This window comes from Homalodisca vitripennis, unplaced genomic scaffold (assembly GCF_021130785.1).
Source record: "Homalodisca vitripennis isolate AUS2020 unplaced genomic scaffold, UT_GWSS_2.1 ScUCBcl_7173;HRSCAF=14737, whole genome shotgun sequence".
Classification (NCBI taxonomy): Eukaryota; Metazoa; Arthropoda; class Insecta; order Hemiptera; family Cicadellidae; genus Homalodisca; species Homalodisca vitripennis.
In genome coordinates, this window is record NW_025783314.1 from 31,054 (window position 1) to 49,769 (window position 18,716).

General features: G+C 31.1%; 1 long non-coding RNA gene across 1 annotated transcript; it reads right to left on the reverse strand.

Annotated features, from left to right (window-relative positions):
* Nucleotides 1-4,734: 4,734 nt before the first annotated feature.
* Nucleotides 4,735-10,939, reverse strand: LOC124374079. Its single transcript, XR_006923494.1, has 3 exons — nucleotides 10,401-10,939; nucleotides 6,789-6,952; nucleotides 4,735-5,939 (listed from the first exon to the last, which is right to left on the reverse strand). It is a non-coding gene; the product is annotated as an uncharacterized LOC124374079 (long non-coding RNA).
* Nucleotides 10,940-18,716: the final 7,777 nt, after the last annotated feature.

An 18,716-nucleotide genomic window follows, 5' to 3' on the forward strand; every position in this document is an offset into this window, starting at 1 on the left:
GCTCACTTCAGAAATTCATTTAATACCACTGGTCAGTTTCAGGTAGTATTTACAAATAAATATTAATTGCACTTCAAAACGTTGAAGCATTATACAATACTAATTATCTTAATTGAAAGGACCCAAAGTAAAATATGTGATATTGCTCACATTTACAATTCCATTCCTCTCTTTGACCATTTCCATGTACACCATTCAGTAGTAATCTGAATTTACTACATTATCAGGATCTTTATAAGGTAAACTATGATTGAACTTTTACCTTTATAAACTAAAATTATGCCATGAAGTTATACTGCTCACTTCAGAAATTCATTTAATACCACTGGTCAGTTTCAGGTAGTGTTTACAAATAAATATTAATTGCACTTCAAACGTTGAAGCATTATACAATACTAATTCTCTTAATTGAAAGGACCCAAAGTAAAATATGTGATATAGCTCACATTTACAATTCCATTCCTCTCTTCGATCATTTCCATGTACACCATTCAGAAGTAATCTGAATATATAACATTAGTAGGAACTTCATAAGGTAAACTATGTTTGAACTTTTACCTTTATAAACTAAAATTATGCCATGAGGTGATACTGCTCACTTCAGAAATTCATTTGATACCACTGGTCAGTTTCAGGTAGTGTTTACAAATAAATATTAATTGCACTTCAAACGTTGAAGCATTATACAAAATTAATTATCTTAATTGTCAGGAACCAAAGTACAATATAAGATTTTGCTCACATTTACAATTCCATTCCTGTCTTTGACCATTTCCATGTACACCACTGAGAAGTAATCAGAATTTAAAACATTATCAGGATATTTATAAGATAAACTATGATTGACCTTTTACCTTTATAAACTAAAATTATGCCATAAAGTTATACTACTCACTTCAAAACTTCATCTGATACCCCTTGTCAGTTTCAGGTAGGGGTTATAATTACAAATAAATATTAAAACCCCTTCAAACGTTGAAGCATTATATAATATCAATTATATCAATTGTTAGGACCCAAAGTAGAATATGTGATTTTGCTCACATTTACAATTCCATTCCTCTCTTTGACCATTTCCATGTACACCATTCAGAAGTAATCTGAATTTACAACATTATCAGGATCTTTATAAGGTAAACTATGATTGAACTTTTACCTTTATAAACTAAAATTATGCCATGAAGTTATACTGCTCACTTCAGAAATTCATTTGATACCACTGGTCAGTTTCAGGTAGTGTTTACAAAAAATAAATATTAATTGCACTTCAAACGTTGAAGCATTATACAATATTAATTATCTTAATTGTCAGGACCCAAAGTACAATATAAGATTTTGCTCACATTTACAATTCCATTCCTGTCTTTGACCATTTCCATGTACACCACTGAAAAGAAATCAGAATTTACAACATTATCAGGATATTTATAAGATAAACTATGATTGACCTTTTACCTTTATAAACTAAAATTATGCCATAAAGTTATACTGCTCACTTCAAAACTTCATCTGATACCCCTGTCAGTTTCAGGTAGGGGTTATAATTACAAATAAATATTAAAACCCCTTCAAACGTTGAAGCATTATATAATATCAATTATATCAATTGTTAGGACCCAAAGTAAAATATGTGATTTTGCTCACATTTACAATTCCATTCCTCTCTTTGACCATTTCCATGTACACCATTCAGAAGTAATCTGAATATACAACATTATCAGGATCTTTATAAGGTAAACTATGTTTGAACTTTTACCTTTATAAACTAAAATTATGCCATGAAGTTATACTGCTCACTTCAGAAATTCATTTAATACCACAGGTCAGTTTTTCAGGTAGTGTTTACAAATAAATATTAATTGCACTTCAAACGTTGAAGCATTATACAATACTAAATCTCTTAATTGTCAGGACCCAAAGTACAATATAAGATTTTGCTCACATTTACAATTCCATTCCTGTCTTTGACCATTTCCATATACACCACTGAAAAAAAAATCAGAATTTACAACATTATCAGGATATTTATAAGATAAACTATGATTGAACCTTTTACCTTTATAAACTAAAATTATGCCATAAAGTTATACTACTCACTTCAGAAATTCATCTGATACCCCTGTCAGTTTCAGGTAGGTGTACAATTAAAAATAAATATTAAATCCTCTTCAAACGTTGAACCATTATATATAATATCAATTAATATCAATTGTTAGGACCCAAAGTAAAATATGTGATTTTTCTGACATTTACAATTCCATTCCTCTCTTTGATCATTTCCATTGTACACCTTTCAGTAGTAATCTGAATTTACTACATTATCAGGATCTTTATAAGGTAAACTATGTTTGAACTTTTACCTTTATAAACTAAAATTATGCCATGAGGTGATACTGCTCACTTAAGAAAATTCATTTGATACCACGGGTCAGTTTCAGGTAATGTTTACGCAATAAATATTAATTGCACTTCAAACTTGAAGCATTATACAAAATTAATGATATTAATTGTCAGGACCCAAAGTACAATATGTGATTTTTGCTCACATTTAAAATTCCATTCCTGTCTTTGACCATTTCCATGTACACCACTCAGAAGTAAATCAGAATTTACAACATTATCTAAACTATATATTTTCATAAAGATAAACTATATTTGACATATTACCTTTATAAAGTAAAATTATGGCATGAAGTTATACTGCTCACTTCAGAACTTCATCTTATACCTCTTGTCATTTTAAGGTAGGGGTACAATTAAAATAAATATTAAATCCTCTTCAAACGTTGAAGCATTATATAATATCAATTATATCAATTGTTAGGACCCAAAGTAAGAATATGTGATTTTGCTCACATTTACAATTCCATTCCTCTCTTTGACCATTTCCATGTACACCATTCAGAAGTAATTTGAATATATAACATTAGTAGGACCTTTATAAGGTAAACAATGTAAGACTTTTTACCTTCATAAACTAAAGTTATGCCATGAAGTGAGACTGCTCACTTCAGAAATTCATAATTACCACAGGTCAGTTTCAGGTAGTGTTATAAATAAATATTAATTGCAATTCAAACGTTAAAGCATTATACAATATTAATTATATCAATTGTTAGGACCCAAAGTACAATATGTGATTTTGCTCACATTTACAATTCCATTCCTCTCTGTGACCATTTCCATATACACCATTCAGAAGTAAATCTGTATATATATAACATTAGTAGGACCTTTATAAAGTAAACTATGTTAGAACTTTTACGTTTACAAATTAAAATTATGCTATGAAGTTATACTGCTTACCTCAGAAATTCATATGATACCCCCTGTCATTTTTAAGGTAGGGGTACAATTAAAAATAAATATTAAATCCCCTTCAACACGTTGAAGCATTATATAATATCAATTATATCAATTGTTAGGACCCCAAAGTACAATATGTGATTTTGCTCACATTTACAATTCCATTCTCTCTTTGACCATTTTCCATGTGCACCATTCAGAAGTAATCTGAATATATAACATTAGTAGGACCTTTAAAAGGTAATGTTAAGACTTTTTACCTTCATAACTAAAGTAATGCCATGAAATGATACTGCTCACTTCAGAAATTCACTTGATACCACTGGTCAGTTTCAGGTAGTGATTACAAATAAATATTAATTGCACTTCAAACGTTGAAGCATTATACAATACTAATTATCTTAATTGAAAGGACCCAAAGTACAATATGTGATTTTGCTCACATTTACAATTCCATTCCTCTCTTTGACCATTTCCATGTGCACCATTCAGAAGTAATCTGAATATATAACATTAGTAGGACCTTTATAAGGTAATGTTAAGACTTTTTACCTTCATAAACTAAAGTCATGCCATGAAGTGATACTGCTCACTTCAGAAATTCACTTGATACCACTGGTCAGTTTCAGGTAGTGTTTACAAATAAATATTAATTGCACTTCAAACGTTGAAGCATTATACAATATTAATTATCTTAATTGTCAGGACCCAAAGTACAATATGTGATTTTACTCACATTTACAATTCCATTCCTGTCTTTGACCATTTCCATGTACACCACTCAGAAGTAATCAGAATTTACAACATTATCTAAACTATATATTTTCATAAAGATAAACTATATTTGACATATTACCTTTATAAAGTAAAATTATGGCATGAAGTTATACTGCTCACTTCAGAACTTCATCTTATACCCCTTGTCATTTTAAGGTAGGGGTACAATTAAAATAAATATTAAATCCTCTTCAAACGTTGAAGCATTATATAATATCAATTTATATCAATTGTTAGGACCCAAAGTAGAATATGTGATTTTGCTCACATTTACAATTCCATTCCTCTCTTTGACCATTTCCATGTACACCATTCAGAAGTAATCTGAATATATAACATTAGTAGGACCTTTAAAAGGTAATGTTAAGACTTTTTACCTTCATAAACTAAAGTCATGCCATGAAGTGATACTGCTCACTTCAGAAATTCACTTGATACCACTGGTCAGTTTCAGGTAGTGATTACAAATAAATATTAATTGCACTTCAAACGTTGAAGCATTATACAATATTAATTATCTTAATTGTCAGGACCCAAAGTACAATATGTGATTTTGCTCACATTTACAATTCCATTCCTGTCTTTGACCATTTCCATGTACACCACGCAGAAGTAATCAGAATTTACAACATTATCAGGATCTTTATAAGATAAACTATGTTAAGACTATTTACCTTTATAAACTAAAATTATGTCATAAAGTTATACTGCTCACTTCAGAACTTCATCTGATACCCCCTGTCAGTTTCAGGTAGGGGTTATAATTACAAATAAATATTAAAACCCCTCAAAAGTTGAAGCATTATATAATATCAATTGTTAGGACCCAAAGTAGAATATGTGATTTTGCTCACATTTACAATTCCATTCCTCTCTTTGGCCATTCTCACGTACATTATACAGTACTAACTAATCTTAATATACAACATTAGAAATACATTTATAAGGTAAACAATGTTAAGACTTTTTACCTATAAATCTGGTCAGTTTCAGGTAGTGTTTACAAATAAATATTAAATGCACATTAAAATTAGAAGCCTTGTACAAATTAATAATTTTAATTTTTAAGACCCAACGTACAATATGTGATTTTGGTCACATTTACAATTCCATTCCACTCTTGCCCATTTCCATGTACATTATATAGTAGTTATCTGAATATACAATATTAGCAGGACCTTTATAAGGTAAACTATGTTAAGACTTTTTACCTTTATAAACCAAAGTCATGCTATGAAGTTATACTGCTCACTTCAGAAATTCATTTGATACCAATGTTCAGTTTCATGTAGTGATTACAAATTATTATAAATGGACTTCTAAAGTTTAAGCCTTTTAAAACTGTCACTCATTTGACAAGACCAAAAACAAGACATGTTATTTGGTCACATTTTAAGTTTTATTAATTTAATTGGCCTTAATATTGTCTAAATAAAATAATACATTTTTAATTGATGTAGTATATTTCAAAACTAAAACCCTCTCTTTCGTATTGATTGTGATTAATTGTGTAAGAAATAAATGTTATTTTCTTATTTCTCTATACTAAATATTTAATATGTAATACTGCTTAAATCTATGTTCTATTGATCTTTATGATTAGAGGTAAAAGGACTGTTTACAGCAGTGCGTTGATTATCTGAAACAATTGGTGCAAGATGGTTTTCGTATTATCAAATTAAATAGGAACTGTACAAAAACAATTAAAAATTCAACAAATAATAAAACAGTACAAATTTAACCTAAAAAAAGTTAAACATCTTTTTTTGCTTAGGTGTTTTTTTTGCCATGTTAATTGTGCAGAGCTCTATGCTGCATGAGTTCCTGCTGGCCCATCCACTCCATACCCAGTTCACCTGTAACAAATATCAATCCTGTTGGTGGTGTAATACAGTATTCATTCAGAAAATTAGCTACTGGTATTTTTTTCTATTTTAACTAAAACTCTAGCTGATGCTATCAAAGTTGGTACATAATAATTTTATTCAATCGCCTTTGTGTATTTTTTTTAAATATGATCAGCTCTTGATATCGGCCCATCTTAAATTAACTGGTTTCTAAAATGTTCTCTAATGTAAAATGAAAAAACGGCAGGAAACTTTAACTCTATGGCTGTCCACCATTTTATAAATTTTTTCCTGAATGTAAATAAAAAAAACACGAAATTTTATTTGTATTGACAATTTTACTGTCTACAAATAGGTATATACATATGCTAATATATAAAAATAAAAGCATTACAGCAAATTTATTGCACAACGATGTTGGCATGAAGGAGTATTCCACAAAAACAGGAATGACAATAAATCTTTGTGAAACAGCTAAAAGGTTAACATTCCTAATACAAACCAGTTTGTCATCGGATAGTTTTATAAGTTAGATGTCTAGACTGATGTAAACATACTGGGCAGAAACCCCTTGCAGATGCAGAAAACAAATATAACATAACCCCTTGAAACATTACTGTATTGCTTATGAGGTTCTTAGCTGTAACTGACAACCTCTTAGTACATATAAAAGCTTAGTTTAAATAGCTTTTTCCTTTCGTTATTTAATATTAAATATGAATAATTTAAATACCAATATGACAAGTTTTCATGTATGAATTATACTGTTTTATTCGATTAATTTTATAATTATTTATAGATTTTTCATTAAATCTTTTCACAAAGTAAGCATAAAATAAGAGTAACATTAAGAAATACTCAGGAAATAATGAAGGAAGAATAGCTGATACAGCAAGAAGAATAGCTGCTTGCTTCCAGGTCACTGATTGAAGATCTCTGAAGATCTCCTTCACATGGAGGGACAACAGATGAGCAGTTTCAGGAAGTAAGTAAGGAATAGAAGGCAGCATCCCGGCAAGATCCTGGGCAAAGAATTTATATAAATTTCGACCACAATATTCTCGCCAGTTCACACACTGTTCTCTAATCTAAATAATCAAATTAATGTTAACAACATGCAAGAGGTGGCACCCAAGGGCAAATTGCCGCATTTGTCGAAATCTAAAAGTATTATTATGATTAAACAGATAAGCAACTTGGGAACTCATTCTATCTTCTCATATATTTCTTCGTGATCCCTAATTAAAACGTTATTGTCCCCTGCAACCAATTCGGCAAAATTTCCTGATGCAAACATTTAAAATTAGAGATACAATCACTCACTTACAATACATTCACACATTTTCCATGTTGTTCTTTTACTTTTATAGTATACAATCTTCTTAATTTATGCGCTTAAAAAGTACGTACAGAAGTTAGCTCACACGCGACATCCCGCGTAGTGTCAATTTTCCAGTAAATTCAGCAGTACTTTCATGTTTTAATTGACACATTGTTATTTGCAGATAATTAAAGTAGTTTATTCTGAGACACAGTGGGTCAAACAAATCACTCAGATATTTTAGAAGATTTCCTATTGAAGAAAAATATAAAAACATATAACAGGAATTATGTTTTGATATAAATAATAGTCCTGTGAAGAATGTACAACACTCCAATATAATATTTTACTTCATAATCACTGGTATAGCAAAAAATAAATACAATTTTATTAATTTAATACTATAAAAATTACTAAATATTTATTTCCTATAAATGAGTACAATAAGTCTGTATCGTTTCGTTCCCACGAGAATCTGCAATTACGCGACTCGCCGGAAGTTCACTATCTAATGGAATTTCCGGTCCATGAGGGGTTTTAGAAGTGAACGCCCGAGCACGCTGTATTTAAAAAGAAAGCACTTTTAGATCGCCTATGATATCGATCTTTCCTCCTACGTATTTAACTATGGTTAATATTTTATGAAATATTGGACTTATTAAATTATGTTTGTTTAGTATGTTTTTTTATTAAATTTTTAACAAATGCAATATCGGTCAAATAATTCCTTAAACTCTTTAGTTTACAAGGTGTAGATTGTACAAATTCTCATAAGTGTGTACTCCAATAATAAATTCGAGATACTTGAGGATGGTGTATCTAAATAGTTAAACTTAGTAAATGAATACTGGACCTAAGAAATAATTTTTAAGGTGGTTACTGAATCTCTACATCAAATATTGTTTGTTTAAAATAATGTACATCTTGGGCTATGCTTATGTTAAAATGTATAGCCAAACTCCTTGTAGACCATCCACCATTAGATGTGAAGACTACCTTAAAAACTATTTCTTTATTTCAGGGCAACATGACAAAAAATGATAGTCACTTCAAAACGTAGGCGCAGTAATTATGCACCAAGTTTTATTGTTTTACCCGTAATCCTTAGGGGTAAATCAAGCTTATCAAGAACCCTTTTTACAACCTCTTTGTGGTGTGGTTTGTGTTTGGAATGCAATTGGAAAAGAAATTTCTCACGGTGTCCTTTACAAAAATAAAGTTGTATATATCTGTTGAGAAATATAAATAAAATTTATCTGAAACTAATTTCACCAAAACCCAATAAACATAGGCTACGAAAATAACTAAAAAGCGTTATTCGAGGCCGCCAGTCTGTAACCTTAATATTAGTGTACCCACACATTTGCTAAAGCAGTAAATAAAATTTGGTTTCAAAAAGCTATTGTAAAATTCCCCTACCAGCATAGTTTGAAGTAGGTAGATTTTGCGACAAATGAATTACGTATTAATAATTGCATACATGATCTATGTGATAACATCCTAAAAATCATTCATAAGATAATTTTTCAAAAACTTAACTGTATATTTAATAATAGTTTATCAGATTACACAATATTTTGATGTTATTTGAAAATACTAATTAAGTTATGGTGTATCGAAAATGTTAAATACGTTCTACACTAAACTGTAGCGTTCCACAATTGTTCTATTTGCAGCAAATTACAATTTATATATTAAAAAAAAATAATTTTGTTTCACGTTGTAACTGTTTTTCCATTGCATTAATAAAAATTGCGTTAATATCTCCGTAAAGAAATAAATAGGTAGACCTTTTACAATTACCCTAACAGGAACACCCTTATTATTTTGATATCGTTACTTCAATGTATGTTTCCAATATCAAAAATTTCTCATTCCCTGTTCATAATTTTTAATCTTGATTTACAAATAGGCAACATAATATGCTTAATATGTACAAGACAACATATTGGCAGATTGGTCAAGAAAAGGCCGACCACACGGTGTTATTAACAGGGCCCCAGGGCCGTTAAGTTCTTAAATTAAGTTTTATACACCTGAAAGAAGATGGTAGAATTAAAATGCTTGAGATGTGGTGATAAACTTTTTGAAACATATTACAATGCGAAATGTCTGAAATTGTATCATCCTTTCAAATCAATCATCATACATAACCAAATTTAAACAAGTTTAATACTTCCTTTGAATTCATTGCAACCTTAAATACACTGCAAATTCTTTTTGAATTACTTCAGTACTACTCATGGCTTTTTATTAAAGCTGAAAATTTGCTAGGATTTTTATAAACAATACATTTTTGTAGTATGTCCAAAAATAACCAATCATTCCATTTAAACATAATCCAATAAAAACTTTATAATCTTATTTATTAATTTCTTTGGTTTGGATTGCTTTGTATTATTACAGAGAACAGGTATTTTAATTTGTAGATTGTGTTGACTTATCACTTATCTTTTTATAAAGGTTTTGAAAATGTGAAGTATTTATTTTTAAATGTTACAAGGAAAAGAAACTGTTATAAAATGCAATTTTCCTAAAAGTATCTATTAGACATTTAAATTAGTACTAAATATTAATAAAGCAATACTTTTCTAATAAGGTTTATTTTTTGGATGAGGCCTTTCGAAACCAAAGGTTTAATGAAAAAATAAACGGTGGTCATAAATAAATGTTTATACTGGCTGAAATGTTTCTAACATTCTTGTTTAAGCATATTTACACTATACGGTATTTTAATATTAATTTTAATTAAACTAATGTAATTATTTATTTGTGCTCGTTATGAAACCTTTGGTTTTGAAAGACCTCGTCCAAAAAATAAACCTTATTGGAAAATTATTGTTTTATTAAAATTTGGTACTATTTTAAACTTATTTCCTTAATGGCTCCAAGACTCTTCAATCTATTAGACACATTTTTAAAACTATTAGTCCTTTTACTAACTTTAAAATATTAAATAACGAAAGAGTAAGTCTGACCACATATTAAAATTTCATGTTATTGTACTGAAATTTGTTTACAAATCTGTTAAGTATCTATAAATTGAGCTAGTACTAAGTTATATTGGGCTTGACATAAATTACTTTTACATTTATTAATTAAATACATTTATCTTACTACACTAAGATAAAAATGAATAATTTACTTACCTTGAGATGACCGGACGCTGTAAGTACAAAGAATCCTTGAATCTCATGACCCCACTGTGAAATTTAGTTGAACGTTTTCCATCTCGTCGGGTAAGGTCGCCAGACCACAGGCAGGTTGAAGTCAACAGCGATTAACCAAAACAAGCCTCACCCAACCGTGGTGTGTAACCGCGCTAATAACTGCAACCCAACTATCACAACACAATCGCGCTCGGGCTCTACGACCTACAGAGTACCGACTGGACTGACTGACTGTGACTGGTGACTGCTCAACAAAGCTAATGCCAGCGCTGTCACCTCACTAAACCTGCGCGTGCCCTACTGCGCGTTTGAAAAGATATCCTCCATTTCTCTCTCAGTCCCTTTAACTCCGAGATAAGATAATTTCTTGTCTCTCCAGTCAATCTGTGGGTTTAAATGAAACTCATTGTTAATTATTTGTAATAACTTTTCCTTCTATAAAGAATGGCTATTTTGCGTACCTTTTATATGCTATATTCCATGTTTGACAAGAATTCTAAGTAAAGCACTCCATTTTTCGTAAACTATTATCTATTACTTCTGTAAAAATTACATTTTATACCTTTATTAGCTTAATATGACTACAAAGTATTTATTTATGTATGATTATTGCCTGTGGTAAAACACTATTGTGTGTGGTTATTGTCATATGAAATCTGATTCATCGCATATCTGACTACACAAATTGTAGATTCACAGCCCCATATTTCACAGCATTTAAAATAACCACACCGTTCATAGCCTTAATTAATTATGTCTTGATATCATCAAAGGTAATTTAAGAATAATCAGGCTTTCCCTACAAACTCATTTAATCTGTTTTATTGACAATGTAATATAACTTGAGTATAAAATCTCTCAGGGAGTTGTATACTACGTGCCCTTTCGTCGTCAGGTGTTAGGTATATTCCACATTGATGTAAGTGAATTATTTTATTAAAAAGATAAATGTGTCATTCTTCTGCCAATTTCCGGTATGTATGATACAAAATACAATAATGAACAAAACATAAACAAATGTAATAATAAACTAACATAACAAAAATTAATATTTTTATCTGTCTCATTATAGAAATATTGGGTCTTTTGTAGAAGAGGACCACCAGTCTTGATTTTCTATGGATACAGGACCACCAAAACCACATTGTACACTCAGTATATATGTATTGGACAAAATTTTAACACATTTTAAAGAAAACAAAAATAATTATGTTACAAACTATTAAGTGTTTATTCTTGTGGAGGCCAGAATAGGTTCATGTCCCGCCAGATAGCTTGAAACAGATCGTCATAAGACTCTTCAAACAATATGCCATTGCTATAGAACATATTTCAAGACTGGTGGCCCTCTTCTACAAAAGACCCGAAATATTTATTTATCGTGTAGACTATGGTATTTAGATCCAATGCAAAAGCAGTGGCGCATCAAGAAATGTACTCTGAAGGGTGCCTTGAAAACAGTAGAGTAGAGGGTATAAAAAACTCTATATCAGTGGGGCCCAGCCACCCCTGGGGAAAGGTTTGAAACATTAGGTCCTAAAATTAATATTCTATAGTACTTCTCAACTAATAAGAGGAGGTAAAATATCAGCTCAGAGCATAAAGTTTTTCAATAAAACCTCTCTACCACCAATCACCAGGAAGCTTATATAAGAATAATCTTCTACTACAAGTACAGTTTAATATGAAGTATATGCGACTAAAACAAAATTGAATCATAAAATTAACAAGATACTTAACAAAATAGTTCAGTATAATCACTAAACAAGAGCAATGCTGCATCTTATGACTTCGGATCAAAAAGTATAGATACCCGAATCTGAGGGATGAGTGAACCGTGATTCTATGATAAAAAATACTGGGATATGAATCTACATATAAGTACTTTTATAGAGGATATATTTACTAAGAATATAATAACATACGTATTTTTGAGACATAAAATTAGGAATTTTGTGTTTTTACTGCTGCTGAGCCGTTGACGTCCACTGCATGCATTGTGCAAAAACGCAACAGACGCTCTGTGATTAACAAATTATGGACATTTAAAACATGAACTTCAAGTTAAATATTATTTACAAAGCTCGGCATTTCTTTAGTTTGGTTGTCCAATTCTGGGGTTTCTTACACAAAGTGTGCCAGAAACACGTTATAGCGATCGGTAATTAAATATCGAAATAAGTAACGATCGTAATAAGTAGGCAATCATTACCTATACTCGCCGTCTCTCTCCTCAAATCACGGGGGACGTTTGCGACAGAGGTTGGCTGTTAGGTACTTCTCAACCCCTACGGGCTGCACATGAACTTCATTCCAAAAGAATATTAAGCGCAAGTTAGTATTTAATAAAATATTCAACAAAACAAATTCAAACAAAAAAATTAATTATGATAAATAGTTCTTTACGAATATTTTATATATATATATATATATATATATATATATATATATATATATATATATATATATATATATACACACATATAGAATATTGTTATCAATAGGGGGAGCGGGGTTTTAAAACTTTCAAAACTCCCCCTAGATATGCCTACGTCTCTTACTGATGCTAGCACGAATAAAATAAATTATAACACGCTAATTCATCAACACGTTTGTTACTTATAAAATCAACGAAAGACAGAAAGATTAATGTTTTCTCATCAAAACTGTAGTTTTAATCTCTAAGAACCCGTACATCAGAGCAAATGCGATCAGTTGTGTTTCCCGACTCACAAGAAATTCTTAAGTTGGATAGTGAGTCCCAGCTATGACCGTCCGTAGGCTCAACAGTTGTGCGCTCTAAGCACAGCGGGGACTATCTGGGAAGAGTGACATTTTTGACACCTCGAACTGGCCCGACCATTGATGTATAACACACTACCTGGATTGTGCACCCTGGCTGCAGTTCGGCTCTGAAAACGATCCGCCACCTCCGCGGTTTGTCAGCCTAGGGAAGGAGGAGAAACATGACACTCTAGGTCGAACGTCGCGCCTGCTCTTCGCTCCACCTGCCTCTTTTTATATCAATGTCAGTTTATGAAGCCATTGATTATACTGTACCAGGCTGTGCATTTAAATGCTGTTGTTTATTAATGAACTAACAATTGCCCGCGCTTCGCACGCAACTTCATTGGTTTTTGCACCTGTATGAGCATTTCTGGTTCGAATGAATTATATTTCCAAAGCCTTCTCTTCTTCCCACGATGAAGAAAATACATTAAAAACTGTATATTTATGGTCATTATATTGTGTTTCACAATTGATTTTGCCTTGTTTCCCGATAAAGTAAATATATATCACAGGTCAGGGAAGCCTACTTCTGTCAAAAGTGAACTAATGGGACAAGGTGCGAATTATATCAGTAAATTTATAGTATTAGATAGTAACATTCCCTTTTAGACCTAACTCTTAAGATTTTAAAAACATATACAGTTAAAAGTATATTAACAATAACACTACGCGTTTGTTTCTTTACAAACTTAAAAATATTGTTAATATTTTAGAAAATCTATGGCTGGAATTGGTACATTAGTTCAAAACCACAGTTCAGCAAACTTTCATGTTGCATAGTTCTTGCCGACTGCTTCAAAGGGAGTCTTCGGTATCAAATTCTAACCATCTTTCAGGACATTTTGTAAGGTAGACGATTACTTACCTAATCGTTTAAATCTAAAGAGGCGTAAAAATAATGGATATTCCTTATAAATGTAAACGAGTCATTTAGTCAGAAAACTAAATTATTATTTGAAAATGAGAAATTTGTTGTTTTAGCAATTAAATTTTAGTAAGCGTTGCATTTAAAATCGTAAATATAAAAGAATACAATGTTTAAGATTATTCTAATATTTGTTTTTTTTTTTTTTGTAATTGTAAATCTCTTTCTATAATAATAATTTATAAGACGCATTGTTCTTCCAAAGACATATTGGTAATATACGGAATAGAGGTAATTAATTCCATAATATGCAATTTTTGAAGAGCGTTATGTAAAATATGCAAAATATAACTTCTTATAGGAACTGTCACTTATGTCCAAACCTTTTGACAACTCCATGCCTAAAAACAGAATTATTTTTAAGAAACACCACTTACTGCTTGAACGGTTCTAGATAATTTTATTATCTTGACGCTAAAGATTATTATTGTTGAATTTGATATAATTTCTATTAAAATTTACCTGTTTGATTTAAACCATAACTAGTTGGGATATTAAATGATTCTTCAAGTCGTACATCCATCTTTATATTTTGAAAAAACCCGAAATGTATCAGCTAAACAAATCTAAAGAATCTTTTTTATTTTGTAAAAATGTTTACTGTTCTAACACTTTTCAAATAGTGCATCAAAATAAGTTTTACTATCCCTGAATCCACATTATACTTTTTGTACCTTTTTTCTAGGTCTAAATTTACACTAGAGCCCCTTTATTAAGTTTAGTTACTAAATATATAAGGGAAAAATATTTGTCTGTATATATATTTAACAAGGCTGCCAGATCTAGGAACCACAGGTTTTTATTTAGATAAATAAAGTAGGTTATTGATGTATTTAAATACAGAAGCTATGCACTTCAATATATGTAATGTGTGATTAGCCTTTATTTAATTTCTCATTAGATATTTTTCAATTACGAGTATAAATAAGACTATATTTAACTTACAAGATGCTTAAAAAAATCATATAAAAACAAACCGTTCAATGAACCATTACTACTTGTTTCTCCTAAAAAAACCTTACCAAAACTTTTAGACTTGACTTAAAATATAAGTCTCCCTCAAAAACATACCATAGGCCTAATCTAACCTGCTGCTTAAAAATGAAAAATAAGGTTTTAAATAAACCATTATTACTTGTTTATTTTAAAATATATCTTTAATAATTATTCAGCGAGGGCGCACAATCCGTTTTGCTGTCCATTACTTATATTGTACAACTCGTGATTGTAAAGTTGTGAATAACATTAAGTACGTAATATATATGCTAGTGGTAAATTATTTACCGAGCGTGTCTACAGCATACTACTGAAGCAATGTGTCCTATTGTGAATGGAATCGTGAGACGCCCCTGACGCCGAGGGTTGGTTCACCGTTTAGTGGTGACCTTGGTTAGTCCCACTCTTACTTGCGTCATGTGACGTTATACAGGCCGTGATTACATCACGAAAAGGAGTTGTGATTCTCATTTTCCCTTTCCAATTTACTTAATTATAATCGTTACTTAAAAAGTTACCTTTTTTCAATATTCTCCAATATATTTATATTATATGCATATTTATAGAGTGAACAACAGTTACTTTTCTAATAATAGTGATGATACCACATTTTTAAATAATTATGGCTAAATTGACTTTAATGAAATAACAACATAACATTCACATCACCGTTTACAGAACTACAATATATAATGCGTAGCCATTATTGACCTCACTGATTACAGTTTTCTCACTTTAACACAACTGCTGAGGGAGGGGTTGATTGAATGTAATGTTTAGTTTAGCTCCATTCCAACTTCCACATTGTGCAGCGTTTGAATTCTGACTCTGAGCCTTGACTCCTGGAATCTGGAGTCTACGTTCACTGAAGGGATTCAGCAAGAACGAAACAGGAGAGTACTTTGAGAATACTATTTAGTACTTGCCATTATTTCGGGCTCCTTGAACACGCCCGATTACTTGGGTACCGATATAAGGGGGACAGCGGTTTTAGAACCAGCCTAGCCATCAAGATGTTCAAAACGCGATCTCGGTAGCAGAGACATCTATATTACAAAAGAGTCTCGTTTACCAAGAAACAATACACACTAGAATAGGCATTCTCAGTGTTTCATCAGGTGCAGAATTAAAATGGAGCTAAATTCAAAATTCACATTTCTAACTTTGCTTTAGAGGCTTGCGTGTTAAAAGTAATGCGTTTTATCAGTTCAATATAATTGTAACAATATAGCAATACTGTACACCACCGTGTTGTGTAACGGACTGAGGTTGCATGCAAAATTTCACTTTTTTATTTACCTGCTGGCCGATACAATGGCAGACAGTCGCACAGAACAGACATTTTTATATACCCACATTAGGCAAAATATAAACTGTGTTGGCGTACTGAGTAATGGCTACCCAATCTTGTCTATATCAAAATAATGTTTTGTTGAAAAATTTAAAGTTTACAGCAAAAAATGTTTTCGAGATAACTTACCACAACCACTCACGTTAAATTAGAACCACCAAAGTACCAAAGAAGAACCAAGTTTAAAGTCATTTAAATAAAAACAAATCTGATTTATTCTGTAATTGATATTACATCATAAAATGGTGTAGTGCAGTGAGTACAGAGGTTTATCACAACGTCGACATGGCTGCTGCTTGGATGGATGACCCGCTGAGCGATTCACTAGCCGACGCGATAGTCGTATCATATGATTTGTATTCAATGTCTGAATTCCCTTGTAATTTCGATCTGACGGTATCAAATGTTCAAATTATTAACTTTATTAGCAAAGCTCGAGTTGATAGGAGATACGTATTAAATCATATAGACACAATTGTAAAAGTATATGCCTACTCATTTTATTTGTTTACATTCAATGGTTTGTGATTGATGTAAAAGATAGAATAGCTTACATAGCAATTATTTTGTTATTACTCCAATAAACGTCCGGTAAGGCGAATCTGCAGGACATTTTGGTTGTCACAATTTGGGTACAAATTACATATCAGGTTCAGTGACAATTTATTATCATTAATAATACTAATTCAAAGTGATAAATAATTTTATTTATTAATTTGGGTATTTAAGTACACCGAGGTGAAATAGTAATTGTGTTTATATTGACACTGCCTAATGAAGTCACGTGCCTTAGTTGATGGCCATGGATCTCGATTGTAGGACTGTAGGTCCACGCCTAGTTTGACGAGGGTGGCTGACGTCACTTTTCTGCAGGGTAGGACAGTTAGTCCACGCCAACACCTGCGGACTAACTGTCATACTTTTCAAAACTGACCTGGCCGTGCATTAGTTTTTCTACCTGCACTTATTCTTTATTCTGGTCAGTGATGCTTCCACTACATTCGCACAGCGTACTGCTAAATCAGTAAATATTAACAACAGTTTACTCAAGCTATCACATATGAAGTGGATTACTAATAGGGATTATATCTTAACGAATTCCATATAGCATTATTTTACTTTCTGATTAATTTGGCATTGTCCTAATGAATCATAAATATCTACAATAAGTTTGTATTAGTTATTCCTTATATTGGACCATCGTTTGTATAATACTGTATATACCAGTAGACACGTTACTCGTAGTACACGTTAATTGCAATGGATGGTTTATTGTTTTATTAACATTGTTAATAGTTAAAATAACCATTTAGTTCATATCTAATATATCATTTTTAAAGTTGTACCAAATTAAGTTAAATAGATACGAAGAAAAAATATTTTATTACCTTAAATAGTGGCTCTTGGCCACTATTTAATCCAAACAGTAAACAAAACATCTGCCTACACAGATATACTAACTTACATAATAGTGACCTTATGCCGCTAACGATACGTTGTAAATATCACTCAAACAGGAATTCGATAAACGGCTAAAAGGTTTGTCTAGTTTCATTCAGACTTCCAATTGCTATTCATCGCTATATCTCGCTGCGAAAAAAAGTAACGTTATTTCAAATAGTGATCCCGGAACGACAGGAGATAACATGTTTAATTACTAGCAGTTATAAGGACCTCGAACGCTCCAAATTCTTAAATTTATTCTTAAACCCTTTTAGTTTTATCCCCCTTTAAAATAAACCGTTAACCGTTAAAAGTTTTAAAATTTGGTGTTTAGTTAATAAAAAAGCCCTAGTTAACATTGCTTTGTTTTCTCGAACAAGGTACATACAAACTTCTGAGAAGCCTACTTCTGTCAAAAGTCAAATAAACTATGCGTTTTATAACTATATAAAAGTTATATAGTACATTCCTTTGATGTCTGCATGCAGTACTCATCATGCATACTCAATATTTACTAAAGTGTACAGTTAAAAGTAGACTTTTAATAAAACTTTTAGTTTATTTATCTAAATATTTGTATTACTTGTGCTCAGCATTGGTAGCAAAAAAGTTTGAAATAAGAAGTGTTGTTATTATCAAGCTTACTCTATGCTTTCACGACTAAATGTAAGGTAATTTATGATTGTGCTACTATAAAACAATGTTTACACAGAACAATTGACTAAAGTTAACAGGTTCTTATACTATTATATAAATGTCTTGTTCCCTTTACCTGATTTTTCTTTGCATT